At 41.0% G+C, this 15,117-nt stretch overlaps 1 protein-coding gene and 1 long non-coding RNA gene across 4 annotated transcripts in view; one reads left to right on the top strand and one right to left on the bottom strand.

Moving 5' to 3' along the window:
* The window catches only part of PAK5 (p21 (RAC1) activated kinase 5), a 291,608-nt gene that overhangs the window by 117,929 nt on the left and 158,562 nt on the right, over nucleotides 1–15,117 (top strand). For all 3 annotated transcript variants that reach the window (XM_032351407.1, XM_032351406.1, XM_032351408.1), the window contains one exon: nucleotides 2,501–2,648. The gene's annotated coding sequence lies outside the window, so the exon portion shown is untranslated. The remainder of the gene's footprint in view (nucleotides 1–2,500; nucleotides 2,649–15,117) is intronic.
* Nucleotides 8,653–11,117, bottom strand: LOC116595249. The gene is made up of 3 exons (XR_004287575.1): nucleotides 10,994–11,117; nucleotides 9,518–9,768; nucleotides 8,653–8,683 (listed from the first exon to the last, which is right to left on the bottom strand). It is a non-coding gene; the product is annotated as an uncharacterized LOC116595249 (long non-coding RNA).

Below are 15,117 nucleotides of genomic sequence, written 5' to 3'. Positions count from 1 at the left end.
GAATGACAAATAGACCCTAACTGTGCAGCTACTACAAGCTGAAGCCAAGTCTATTGGTTTCAAAATCAACCCCTTCCTCTTGAAGGTTGGAAATAGCAAATTTATTTATTTTTTTAAAAGATTTTATTTATTTATTTGAGAGAGAGAGAATGAGAGAGAGAGTATGAGAAGGGGGAGGGTCAGAGGGAGAAGCAGACTCCCCGCCAAGCAGGGAGCCTGATGCGGGACTTGATCCCAGGACTCCAGGATCATGACCTGAGCTGAAGGCAGTCGCTTAAGCAACTGAGCCACCCAGGTGCCCCAAAAATAGTAAATTTAATTGGCATCAGTACCTCATAACGTACCTCATGTACATTATCAGGTTCAGAGTAGTATAGCTGTTAACTGAATATAGTCAACTGAGCCTTCAGATTGCTTTTTCTAGGTCAACAGTGGCAGTATGGCTTTAGGGAGATATATAGATAAAGGTTTCTAAATGGCATGTTTAAAGAAAAAAATTGGAGAGGAGAGTTTTAGTGATGATTTAAGCACATTAAATTTATGACATCCAATTTTTAAAATTAATTTGGTTATTTGTATAATAGACAACTAAAAACAAAGCTAATTATAAAATAAAGTTTAAAATTTAAAACCAAAATATTGGGTAATTGTATAGAAAATGTAATATGATAGTACTAATAAAGTGTAAAAATAAGATGTATTTATTTTGTTTTACTTTTCTGGATCAAGTTATTTCTGTTATAAAATATATTGAATTATTGTTATGTGAGAGACCCATATGGCTATATCAGTCATGAAATTGCATTTCCTGACAAGGTGACTTATTTTCTGCTACTCTGAAATATATGAAGAGAATCTCACAAGACTTTAAAACGAAGTTATGTCTACTTATGTTTTAGCTGATTTTGAACTCAATTAAAAACCTGTTAAAACAACAGAGCATACAAGAAACTGGGCTTTCAGAACCATCTAAGATATCCTGTTACCTATCCAAGACATGCATTTTTAGCAAGTTCTGATTTTAGCAATGGAAACATAGTTGGAAACATAAGGCATGCTTTTAAGATGACGATTTTATCTGCAAATTACCTCCCATGAAATACAAATAAATCAAATTTAAATTTAACCAGTTTTAAAATATTAAGTAAACTTAATGGGAAGATCCTTACAACAGCTTTAAAACATAAATCTCTGTCCATTAAGAAGACTTAAACACTTTTTAAGGTACAGAAAAGTATATACTTAAAGTGTGATACCTCCACTTTTTTTGTCATAAAGTACTGGCATTTTTACAGAAAATACAAGTGTACTAAGTATGTATACTGTGTACCTACAGTTAACTGATGCATGTAATGAAATAAAAGCAGGTATTTCTTATTATTCAAGGAGAAAAAAGGAGCCGTCTTCTGGAAATGGTTTGGGTTGTCCCATAATGGATAGGGTAGACTGTCAACCTATAATTATTTTCAGGGACGTTTTCTTTGAACTTGTCGGAAAATTGGATGAGCAATGATTAATATCAGGAAAGAGAAAAGAACTAGGACCTGGGATTTGTCCTTTTAATAAGATAGGAGAGAATAACTGCTTTTAAATTTGGATCTTTCATGAAGCATATGAAATCTGTATTTAGTCCCTTCCTACCCAGTTGATAGGATTTGTCTATTTGCTCATTTAAATGGCAGTGCTGTTTTGGACCATAAGCAAGGCTAGGAACTTACAGATCTACAGCCAATGTATAGATAGGCAAGTTTCATGATTCAAGGATTGTGTATTTGCAAAATCACCATCTCATGTGTGTTTGCATTTCTGTGTTTTTGCTGGTGCTTTTGCTGTTTGAAATGGTCCCCAAGCAGAGTGCTGAGGTTCTGTTTAGTATTTCTCAGTGTGAAGTGCCTTGGGGAAAAAATACATGTCCTTGGCAATCTTCATTCAGGTGTGAGTTCTGGTGTTATTGGCTAGGTTGAAAGTTAATGAATCAACTCTATGTATATATATAGACACACACACACACACACACACACACACACACACACACATATATGATGTGTCTTTAAACAGAAACACACATAAAACTCTAAAACAAGGTTATGGGTTCAGCATTCACTAATTTGGTGTTTGCGGCAACTGTCTAGAATGTGATTACTGCAAATGATGCAAATTGACTGAATTTCTAGAGGTGGTCTTGGCCCCAGAGAATCAGGAACCAAGGGCACAGTTTCTGCCTCCATAGGCTCACTCCTTATTGAAGAGTTGGACTCACAGCGGACCAGGGTGGGACAGTGCTATGAGAGATGCAGGCAAGGTGTTTAGGGGAGCCTAACATGGCTGGGGGGATCCAGGTAATCACAGGTCAGGAGCTGCATGCCTGCGAGAATGACTGAAACAGTAGAGAAAGGATGGGCAGCATGTAGAGGAATGTGAAGTAAGTGAGGTTGTTTATTTTTAAACGGAGCATAATGTTGGTGGGTTTCTGACGCATGTTGCTACCATGTTGTTACAGAAATATACTGTGGCAAAATGCTTCCACCTCTTGCCAAAATGAACACTGAAGAAAAATGAAGAGCACTGAAGAACTCCGACAAAAAGTTGCAGGACAGAAATAGCCAAACTCCTCTGGAGTCTGATTCATCCACAGCCATCAAAAAAAGGTAGGGAATGAATTATGTTACAGTTTTGCTTTTTTAAATTTTATTTTATATAATGCGCACACACACACACACTTGCACACATGCACACACACACACACAGTGGAATACTATTCGGCCATAAAAAGGGGAGTCTTGCCATTTGAGGCAACAGAGATGGACCTTGAGAGCGTTATGCCAAGTGAAGTAAGTCACACATGGAGAAAGACGAATACTGTATGAACTCACTTATTTGTGGAATCAGTTAACACAAATTTTTTAAAAATCTGAGCTAAAAGTTACAGAAAGGACATTGCAGGTGGCTAGAGGTGGGTTGGAGGATGGGGAATCGGTGGAATGGTGAAGGTGATCAAAAGATACTAACTTCCAGTTGTAATATAAGTCATGGGGATGTAATGTGCAACACAATGACCATAGTTAACCAATATCGTATTGTGTATTTGAAAGTTGCTAAGAGAATAGATCTTAAAAGTTCTCTTCATACACACACACACACACACACACACACACACACATGCACACACACAATTAACATGTGAGATGTTGGATGTTAACAACTTACTGTGGTGGTCATTTTGCAGTATATTAAAAATACCAAATCAGGTTGTACAACACAGACAAATGATATATGTCAAGTGTATCACAATAAAAAGTATGTAGTAGTGCCTGGGTGGCTCAGTCAGCTAAGCACCTGCCTTTGGCTCAGGTCATGATCCCAAGGTCCTGGGATCGAGGCCTGTATTGGGCTCCCTACTCAGAGGAGTGTCTGCTTGTCCCTCTCCCTCTCCCCCGACCCTGCCCACCCCCCAACTGTTCACTCTCACTCACTCCCACTCACTCTCTCTCAAATAAATAAAATCTTTTAAAGAAAGTAAAAACTATGTAATAGTAAAAAAGCAGAGGAGAACATTTATTCAACATTCATTCAACATCACTGGGTGGCTTCTCCATGTCTGCAAACCGTTCTAGACCTTAGGGATGCAGTAGTAAACAGAAAAGGCAAGTATGCCCTTGAAGGAACTGACATTCTGGCTGGAGGAAATAAGTCAATATGTCCATAGGAAACTGGTAGCTGTTAATACAGTTTGCAAACACAGTAAACAAGATAAAAAGATGCAGCGTGACTGAAAGGCTATTTTAGTTTGGGTATCAGAGAAGACCACTCAGAGAATCTTGGCTTGAGACTTGGATGATGGAGAAGACCCCGCTGAGATAAAACCTTGGCACGTGCCATAAACCAGGATCTAGACAGATGCTTTCAAGGCTTGGGAAGCAGATCTGCATTGCTTGGAGAGCAGATTTGGAGAAGCATTGTGTAGGAGATGAAGTTGGAGCGCCTTTCAGACAAAGAAAAGTGTCTGGATTTTTCTCCAAAGAAGATAGAAGTTATTGGAGAGTTATTAGCAAGGGAGTGAGTTTATTTTGTAGTTTAAAAAGGCCTTTCTGGGGCACCTGGATTGCTCAGTGGGTTAAGCCTCTGCCTTCAGCTCGGGTTATGATCTTAGGGTCCTGGGATCGAGTGCCGCATCGGGCTCTCTGCTCAGCAGTGAGCCTGCTTCCTCCTCTCTCTGCCTGCCTCTCTGCCTATTTGTGATCTCTCTCTCTGTCAAATAAATAAATAAAATCTTAAAAATAAATAAATAAATTTTTAAAAACATAAAAAGGCCTTTCTGGTATGTTTAGCAAAGGGATAGGGGCTCTGTAATAGTGGAAAACAGAGTACCATTGCCTAGGCAAGAGATAATTGGCTTAGGGACATGACATTGAAAATAAATGGATTTAAAATATATTTGGGGTCTGCTTCAGGTAGATTAAACTAGATGACCACTGGTGCTATGAATCCCCATTCCAAATGAAGGGTATGCTCTTCTTTTGAATTTTAATATACACTCATCCAGTGTTACTTTTTGTATTATAGTTTCAAAGAGTAGCTTTGAATATGTTTGTTCGTAGCCTGTTTCTGAAACTCAGAGGAGGTTGATTTCAGGTGAAAAAGAAAGAAAATTCCGTTCTGAAAGCTCAGGTTTTCTAGATAGGTCGTCTTCTAACATTTGGAGACCTGAACCTTCCAGATTCTTGTGCAACTTCTCTCTGGTTCCAGCAGGGTTCCTGACTTCTGAGAACGTTGTTACTCCCATCACAGAGAGGTTACCCATATGACAGGTGCCCTTCTAGATAAGAAACCTATGCATTTTTTAAGGACTGGTGGCTTAAGTCCCTCAAGCATGAGTTCAAGACTAGAACTTCATACTGGATTCCTCCTAGTTGGAACACTGAAGCAATAACTAAAATACACCTTAAAACTGGTGTTCCAAGAAGACAAGAATATGAGAATTTGAGCAATGTTTGCCAGAGAATCGAAAGCTCTCTGTAGGTGAGGGCTTAATGTCTTGACCCAAGTGAGCATGTACAAAGCCATAGAGGAGGGGAAGAGGGGGTAAAGAATTGTGCATTGACCTTGCCAGGCAGGTCCAAGATTTCAAGAAGCCAGCAGCCACTGTTGGAGCATAGACCAACTTCACACCCTGGGTTCAGAAGACTTTTTGTGATACTTCAGTCAAACTGTGTTTTAAGAGCTTCAGCAAGGTACAGAACACTGCTTTCCAGGACTTACCACTTTCTGGAGGGGTTCTAAAATTGGGTGTTGTGAGAACCCTTCCTTTCTCTACCCCCAAACCCTTCTCAAAAGCCTTTGATCATCAGAAAACAGGCCTGGTAGATTACACATGTACAGCTATAATAAAACAAAGGAAAAAGTACAGCAGGAGAATGCAAGCACAGCAAACATTGGAAGGGACCGAGACTTCTAGGTGTGGCTCTCAGGGCCTTTTCTCCATCACGCTTGATGCCCTTTGACTTCAGATCATGAACCACCAAGATACACGTGTGACACCATGGTCTCAGGGAAGCCAAGAATCAGGCTTACCTAGGAGCATTTTATACCTATACCACAGCCCAGGGAGTTAAAAGCAGGCTTTGTGAACAGGTCAACAGGTGTAAACCATCAATCTGTCAGTTTCCATAAGCAGCATGGACAGGCTGGTACAGTATGCTTGGGGGAAGTTTCAGACTTCTAACTGCATGTTATAAATCACTAGCTATTACATATTACTTCTGTCTTAGCCAGGAATCAATACCGTGGTTCCAGGTGCCCTTTAGCATAAGCATGGAACTACCCAAGATTGATTGCAAGTTAACCCCATCCTGATGTACTCAGAGAATGGAACCATGATGAAAATATCCAAGAAAACCTAAAGGTAGTATACCGCATTCTGTGATTGGTCTTGTCATCCACTAGATCAGATACAACTCTTTGATTAGTTGGAGACATCTTTACAAGACTAGGCTTCCATATGGAATCAAAGTTCCTGAAAAAGTAACTGTATGCTGAAGCAATAAGGATACAATAAAACAGAAAGGTTAGTAGTTGATTTAGGTTGATTTCTCTGGAATCAAATAGTGAGACAAAAAGTTTGGATACTGGTATTTATTGGAAAGTGATGGCAGTATACCTTTATAGGGATATAGGGTTGTGGGGTGGGGAAGAGAAAGAAAACAGAAAAATACCTTATTATTACTGTGACCAAGAGGAGTCTGATCCCGTTTGGCATTTCTGGGCTGCAATATAGAACATAAACTTGGATTTATCCTAACCAAGGACAAGGCAATCAGCCACCTTTTCCCATCTGCCTTGATGGAAGACTGCTCCCCTGGATAGAAGTGAAGGATGTTAGCTCCCTGGCATCCGTGGCCTGCCATAGATGTGGGCCAAGAGGACTCCAGCAGCCAGAGGAAGCCTCAGGCAAAGAACCCCAGGTGTTTGCCATCGGAAGTGGCCATTAGATCAGCATGCACAGATGAAGTCAAGAGGGTATGATGGAGTACCGAGAGCTACTGCTCTAAGAAGTGACAACAGGGATCTCATGATCATATTAGAGCTGTTATTTATCAAATACTGTAATGCTTGAAGCCATGTGCTATAATAAAGGCATTTAATTTTATCATTTAATTCTAATTTGTTGAACAGAGAGTTGTCACTTACTATCAGGTGGAGGGGAGGGGAAATAGGTATTTTATCACCACACTCCTGCAGCATATGTATTTTTTATGGTCTTCCATGTATAGATGAGCAGATAAGGTTGAGCAAGGGTAACCAAATTCTCAGGAGTAACACGTATAGGAAATAGAGCCAGGATTCAGATTCTGATTTGCCTCCAAAACCATCCCTCAGGCATCGCTGTAGTCTTTAATTAACTAATTAATTATTTTTCAGATACCCATTTATTTGAAAGTTGGCAGGAACCATTTAAGTTTGGGGATACCAAAAAATTGCCCATGTTCTCAAGGAGAGCAGGAAGTGAAAGACCAGAAAACATGGCATGTAATAAGAGCCATATGTAAGTGTGTTACTGCTATTAAGTAGGATGAAGAAAGAACGTATCAGTTGTTGCTGTGTAACGAGTAGTCCCACAACTTAGTGGCTGAACACAAGTATGTATTATTGCTGCCAAGTTTGTGGGTGAGTTAAAAAGTTCTTCTGATGTGGGCCAGGTTTAGGTGGTTTGAAGTGGGTTCACTCATTCATCTCATTCAGCTAACATTGGCCGGGGACTGGCTAGACTAAGAGGCTTTCCCTTACACACCTGGTAACTGATTGAATGTAGCTGGATCAATTCAGTTCTTCAGTGGCTAACCTGGGCTTATTCCTATGGTGGCTGAGGCAGGTTGGAGAGTGAATGAAAGTGTGCAAGACTTCCTGAGGCTGGGGCTCAGAACAGTCACTTCCACTGCATTATATATGTCAAAGCAGCCATAAGGCCAGCCCAGATGTAGAAGTAGACTCCACCTCTTGGTAAGAGGAACTTCAGGGTCACATGGCAAAAGGGCACTGAGACAGGAAGGGGAGATCTACCAAGAAAAAAAAAAAAATCTGGATTAAAGCTTACAGGGTAAATATGTTTTTCCTAGCCAGATAAAGCAGGAAGGAAATTTGAGGCAAGGCGGGTAGTGTGTTTTCAGAATTACCCAGTGTCCTATAATGAAGACATACAGTGCTGAGGGCAGGAGGCAAGCACCAGGAGAGAGAACAACATTAAGGACTAGAGAGAGATAGGGAAATGTACCAGAATTCAAGAAAAGAAAAGTTAATTTGTAGGAAGAATAACGTTTAAGAAAAAAAAAATGTTAAGCAAATGGGAAGGTGAGCAAAGTCAGGTTATGAGTGGATGGGTGGCTGTCCGGGTTGCTGCAGCAATATGGTTAACAGTATTATAAGATTTCTCTTAGGAAGTGATTGGTAAGATTGATACTTATTTCAAAAAAGAAGGGGGAGGAAGGAAATACGTTGATTGGCACTTGGAGAGAGAGGTGAGTTTGAGAGAGATCCTGGATGCAAGAACAGATGTATGCATGATTCAGCATATACAACTAGTGGCTTCAGAGAGGTCAGGTGATAATGTAGATTACACGATGAAAACTCTTTCTGTGGCGCACCTTCCATACCCAAAAAATAAAGGGTCCTCCAAATAAAAGATTTTGGATTATAGTCTGAAACCAAAATATCAAAGCTCCAGACCCTCACGAGGACAAGTTTCTTGGCTAGGTCTCTGACGCAGCTGACATCAGGGATGTATTTAGAAAGAGATGTGTCCGTGTATGTTTCCACTGGGATGTGTGTGTGAAATGGTAACTTTCAGTTCATGGGTATTTTGCTTTGAGACTGGATTGTGTAAATTAAACAGAAGCCTTATTTTACTGTTTTCCTAAGTGACTTCTAGTTCTCTTGGGTTTGTGTTTCGGTGTGGTGCTCTTCTAAGCCACCAGGCACAGCACCTTTTAGCATGAGACTTAACGTGCTGATACCAGATTGCATCACCAGCTCCTTGGAGGCAGAATGGGAACTAGACTCTGGAAGTAAATGCTGGCCAGACCCCTGAATGGAGAACCCAGGGCCCAAATACCCACACTTGTTGGCTTGGGAAACATATTCCATTCATTCTCGTCTAATAGATAGATTGGTGATTCTTTGCTACCTATTTCTAAAAAGTGAGATAAGGATTATATTTTTAAGAAAAGGTAAAATAAACAGAAAATAACCTAGCCAAAGACTAATAAATAATATAGTTAAAGCTGACAGCAAAGATACAAAATCCAGTGAACAGTCTCTGGGAACCTAATTATTATTAATTTTTCTCTGAGGGAGCAGAGTGTTTCCCCATTCCTTCTCCCCACCTACTGTCCAGAGTTTACAATTGTATCTTGTACCACTGTCCTAAATTCACATCTACCATTTACCATTATTTTGCTTAAAAAAAAAATAGGTCCAAACATGAATATATTCCTAGGTAATGTTATTAATTTTTGCTTCTTTTTGAGCTTAATAGTAATGATTTTATACTCAGTCTGAAGATTTGCTCATTTCCTCACACATTTATATTTCTAAGATACATCTGCATCGTTACATGTAACTATAGCTCATTTTCACAGCTAAATAATGTGACATCGTGTGAACATATCTTCTTCTGTAGATTGACATTTCTGTTTCCATTTTTGCATTTTCAGCTATGACCAAAGATACTACAATCATTTCTTATGTGTCTCCTAGCATGTGTGTAAGTTTTTCAGGGATATCTACGTAGAAGTGAGTTACTAGAACACATGATATAGGAAACCACCCATTCCAGCTTGCCTCGAACTATGTGGTTCCTCAGGATGCAGGATTTTCAGGGCTAAAACCAGGAACAATACCAGGCAAATGGAAATGAGTGATCACCTCAAATGTGTACATGTTCAGCTTTACAACATAATACTACACTCTTCCCTAGAGAGTTGGTAGCAGTTTCTCCTCCCAACCAGCCATAAATGAGAATCACCTTGAGACTCCTCCCTATGCTTGGTATTCTTGATGTCTTAATTTTTGCTGATCAGTTAAGTGTGAAATGGTATCTTACCGTGATTTGAGTTCTCTCATTACTAACAGGGTTCAGTATCTTTTTGTGTTTTGTTTCCCATTTGTGTTTTCTCTTCTGTGAAATGTCTTCCATATCTTTTGTCTTTTTCTGCTGGGTGATTTTGTCAAATATGTCTCATACACTTCTTTGTGTTCTCTTGGCTTTACCGTCACCTAGAATAGGGTTTATCAACAGACGCACTAATGACATTTTGGACTGAACTATTGTTGTAAGGAACCTCGTGTACATTGTAGTATATTTAGCATTATGTTTGACCCCTACCCACTAGATGACAGCTATGACAACAATAACAACAAAAATCTCTACACACACACACACACACACACACACACACACACACCCCTCATCAGATGTCACCCTGGGGAGCAAAATTATACCTAGTGGACAACCACTGACCTAGATCTTAGCAACTTGCTCCTAGGAGCGAGAAGAGGAAGCAAGGCAGATAAAGTCCCTCATCATTTGTCTCCTCATCTGATTGCCTCTTCTAGGACATATGCCCTTGTACCACATGTTTAAAGGTGTTCCATGTTACTTTGCAGGTGCCCTTGTCTGGGCTACTGGCTGTGCTCCTTCATAGTTTATGGTCATATAGTGGCCAGAACCGTAACCTCTTACCTTGTCTTCCTATCTTTCCCGGACCTGCTTCTGTTCTCTTCTTTCTCCTACCTGGGGATTGCATGCTCCAGTGAAATCTTTAGCACTTAATGCTTGTCTCAGGTCCATTTCCCAGGGAAACTAAGTTAAAATAAGTGGTTTTAGAAAGGGATACTCTGTGGATAGGAATTTGGAATTGGATTACTCATTGAAAGCAATGAGGACCACATCTTTCTGTGGCAAATTGGAATGAAAATAGACCCTGGTGTGCTGCAGCATCACAATTATTTAAGCTTTCGCATATAGTAAATTGAGGTAAGACTTACATGGAGATTCAGGTGTTGGGATACTTAGTGGCTGCAGCATACAGTAACTAGTAGGGTGACGATGGGTACACAGATTGTGCAGCAGGGTGACTACTTTTGACATGCAAGAAGGGAATGCTAGGCTGAGGATCGTTAATTGCCAACTTAATACATGCTCTGAGAGTCGGAGGGCATACATGGCAGCTGTACAGGAGAATTCTCGCTGGCTATTGCAGGGCAGAGTCTGATACAATTTGGGCCTGGGGTCTGACTGTAAGGATGGCAGAGCTTTCAAAAGAGACCACACAGCTTTGTAGGATCTGCTGTTTCAAACTCAGGGCTCCAGCCCGGAGGCTGAGAAAGGATGGGTCATCAGATTGATGAGCTTGACAACCTTGAATTCCTAAATCCCCCTAAACCATCCTGGAAGACTGGAGCAATCCCTTCTCCTTTGACAAAGAACAGCCTCACTCACCTGATGGCTGTGCCAGGATTTTCCTTGAAGGAGGTGCCTCCTAAGACTGTTCTCATTCTCTTTAAGATATTTCTCAGCCACTCTTCATTGCTCCAAGCTGATAATGAGCAGAAAGAGTTATCAGCCCTTCTTCAGGAAGAAAGAGCCCACCCACTGAAAAATTGGAGTACCTGGCTAACAGGTGCCATCAGAACCAAGGAAACCTGCGTGGGAACTGACCTTGAGTGTATGGAGGGAAGGGGAGGGTGAAACCCACAGAAGCTGGAACTGCAAGGATTTATTGATATGGGGAATTCACACATGACTCAAGATTTAATCTTTTATTTGAGACAGACAGCATGCAAACAGGAGGAGGGGCAGAGGGAGAGGGAGAAGCAGGCTCCCCACTGAGCAGTGAGTCTGAGACGGGGCTCCATCCCAGAACTCTGGGTTCATGATCTGAGCTGGAGGCACTTAACTGACTGAGCCACTGACTGAGCCACCCAGGCACCCCAAGATTTAACCTTTTGTCAAAGACACTTGAAGTTGGCCCTGGCAGTTTTCTTAGGATGGTTCTTAGAAGTCTTTATGCTGTGATGGCTTATAGCAAATGAGGAGGAAATTGCATAGCTTCTTTGATTGTTTTGCAAAAAGGGTCAGATGCTCAGGGAAGAGGAATGTTGAAGTGGTTTTAGGTTCAGTCTGAGGACCTATCACTTGACTATGTGCCTACCTGACCAAGAGGACCCTGAAGGTACTCCTTTCACAAAGACAGTAAGGCATTCCCTAGAGAAGGGGGCTGGCATCTCTGAGAAGCTCCATGGTGGCTGTGGTCTGTGGCCTGGGTCGATTGTTCAAAGACACTGTCTGGGAGTTAAGCTTCCTAATGTTACCAAGAAGATGGGATCCAGAATGGGGTTGAGTAGTTGCACTTACTGTTAGTGACATGTGGATGCAACTGCCACTGGGGAGCACAATTAAAATGCCAGCACAGGGATCTGACAGTGACCATGAGAGCATGGGAGTCTTTGGGACAAAATAATTGGACATCTGATAGGGATGTGGCACAATTGGGATAATCAGGAAAAAAAAAAAAAGTCAAAAGCTTACAAATCATGAAATAGCGTGGTCCCTTAGCAAGTTTCCACATCTGAGTACATAGAGGACAAAGAAGTTACTATGTCAGCTCATGCTCATCTTCCATTTTTAATTTTTTTTTATATTTTAGACATAGTTACTTTGTATTTAGCTGCTCATTTTGCAACATGAAGTACAAAGGATACAGAAAATGGGTTATTTTGTCAACTGTGGTGGTTTTTTTTTTTTTTTTTTTTTGTCATTGAGCAATAACAGAGTAAAGTAGGTACTACTGCACTGAGACAAACACAAAGGTCCTTGGTGGTGTTTTTCTTTGTGTGATAGGAATGTTTGATTATTGATGTTAATATGTGGGAAATCTTAGGGCCTGCCTGAATGGCTATGTTTTCCTGCAGTAAAGATTGCTTTGCTTTCTCTAGGAGTCAGGGACAACTTTGTTCCTTTTCCAAAGTTCCATTCTAGGTTCGGTCTCTCAAGTTTAGCTGCCGTGCCTTGCAGGAAGGCACTGAGAGTTCATCTCCAGATTGGTGGTGCTATTACCATGGTCCCTTAGGACTATGCTGCTTTTTTCATTACTCTTTCCATAGGTTATCGTGCTTCTTTTCTCTTTCTTTCATTCTGGCAGCATGGGGCGTGGTCAGATATTTCCTTTACTGTCTAGTGAGCCTATGAAAACTTAAATGTAACCAAGATATATTTGTAGTTTAGCATAAGGAATCTTCAGATTATCTAGAATGCAAACTGCCAAAATGAAATAACATTGGCTCCCTACTAATATCTTTGGCACGAGGGAAATATATGAATGCAGTTAGCAACTGCCCAGTGCACTCATCATAATGGGATTGAGTCTGGTCCAGGAAGTAGTTAATTGAATGGATCAGAGGGGCCGTTTTTCTCATCTGTTGTCGAATATCCTGCCCTCATGGTAAACAGATGTTGATCAGAAGCCTGGTCCCCTGGGCGTATATCCTGCGTGACGTTTCTCCCATCAGGAGAACAAGCTCCACTTACTCTCCTGTCCTGTCTCTGATGCATTTAGCACACAGATTCAACATATTCTGAGCTATCCCTCTTATGTCAGCCATTTCTTGGGGGTGGGTTAGTGTACAGTACGTTTTAGGGAAGATTTCCACACATTTTGAAATTTGACAGGTAAAAAGACAAAATTTTGACTCTCTAGAGCACTCTCATCTTGGGAATTGCCAAATCCCTGTACTCTAAATGAGAGAATGTGAATGAGCTTTACTGTCAGGTCATAGGGTAGAGGTTCTCAAGCCTACAGAGACCAGGCAGTGTAAAAAACAATAGGTGGTGGAAGGCACTGTGCAAACAGGGACCTTTGTGTTTGTCTCAGTGCAGTAGTACCTACTTTACTCTGTTATTGCTTGATGGCAATGGGGCCTCAGGTCTACCAGATATTCCAGTTTTGGTTTTATTTTTTTAAGATTATTTATTTATTTATTTGACAGAGAGAAATCACAAGTAGATGGAGAGGCAGGCAGAGAGAGAGAGAGGGAAGCAGTCTCCCTGCTGAGCAGAGAGCCCGATGCGGGACTCGATCCCAGGACCCTGAGATCATGACCTGAGCCAAAGGCAGCGGCTTAACCCACTGAGCCACCCAGGCAGCCGATATTCCAGTTTTTTAGGAGAAGCTTGAAAGCTGGAGTTTTCTGATAGGAAATCTCCCAATTTTTGACCACTGGCTTATTAAAAACAAAAACATGCTAACAGTAAAAATCTGACTATGTAGGGGGAAAAAACATGTTTGTAGGCAACCTCCAAATGCGATCTAGCCTGCAGACAACTTCAAGTAAACAACATGCTGCTCAAGATTGACCAGTTTCATAAAGTAAATCCTATCTGTATGGCAATTTGATTATTTTGTGTCCAAGAAAGTAACTTTTCTGCCTTACTTGTTTTTGCTTTTGCTTGCTTGTTATTTTCCTTGGGATCTTTCCCCTTTAGTAAAACTTAAAAGCCTAGTGGATATACTGCATCAATGAAAGCTACCTATACCCTACACACATGGCAGATTCTGTGTGTGTGTGTGTGTGTGTGTGTGTGTGTGTATGTGTGTAACATGGAAACAAGGAAACAACTCAAAATCTTGACAGAGCTACCCTGTGACTCAGCAATAACCCCTTGGATTGATAACCAAGGAAAATTAGTGCATCACCAACATATCCTAATAGTCCAGAACTGGAATTAAGCCACATGTTCAGCAATAGAAGAATGGTAAATAAATCTCGATTTAGTCATTCAGTGGAAGAGCATGCAACAATAAAAAGAATGTGTAGTAGTAGACACAACAACATGGATGAAATGTACAGATACTGCAATGAGCGAAAGGGGCCAGATACACAAAAAGGAAGTCATGTGTGATTCCATTTCTACAGAGTTCAAGAACAGGTGAAAGCAATCTATGATGATAGCACTCCACAAACTGCTTCATGGGGACAGAACACTAGAAGGGACACATAGGGGCCTTTTCGGGAGCTGGTAACGTTTGTCCCATCCAGGGAGTGGCTTTATGACCACAGGCAACTGAAATGTCTGCTTTCTATGTGCAATAAAAGTCAGTAGCCAAATGGGTAACCATGGTGGAGGCGTTGAGTTCACCTTCTGGCCTTGTGGCCCAGGGGTGACCACCGAGCAATATGAAGGAGTTTTTCAGGTATCCTTATTAGCCCAGATGTTTGAGGACTGGGTGCTCACCCGTTAATTCTCCCCATTGCCCTCTAACCTGAGATGTCTCCATGGCAAACACAAGTAAGTGTACAGAGCTGCACCCATAGGGAAGGCCAGCTGCTTCCCCATGTGGTGTGACCGTTGTTCCAGGTTCCCCATCTGTGAAGTGTGAGTTCCTTCAGTCATCATAGAAATTTAGAGTTTTCTGTAAAACTTACTAAACTGGTAGGAGTGGCGCTTTGGGGGACATTACTCATAGATCTTTACCTGCAGCAACCTAATGTCTTTAAAAACAACAACAACCACCAAAAAAACAAAAACAGAAACAGAAACAAAAACCATGGGAGAATAGCCCTGCT

This window comes from Mustela erminea, chromosome 7 (assembly GCF_009829155.1).
Source record: "Mustela erminea isolate mMusErm1 chromosome 7, mMusErm1.Pri, whole genome shotgun sequence".
NCBI lineage: Eukaryota > Metazoa > Chordata > Mammalia > Carnivora > Mustelidae > Mustela > Mustela erminea.
This window is presented reverse-complemented; position numbering and strand designations above follow the sequence as displayed.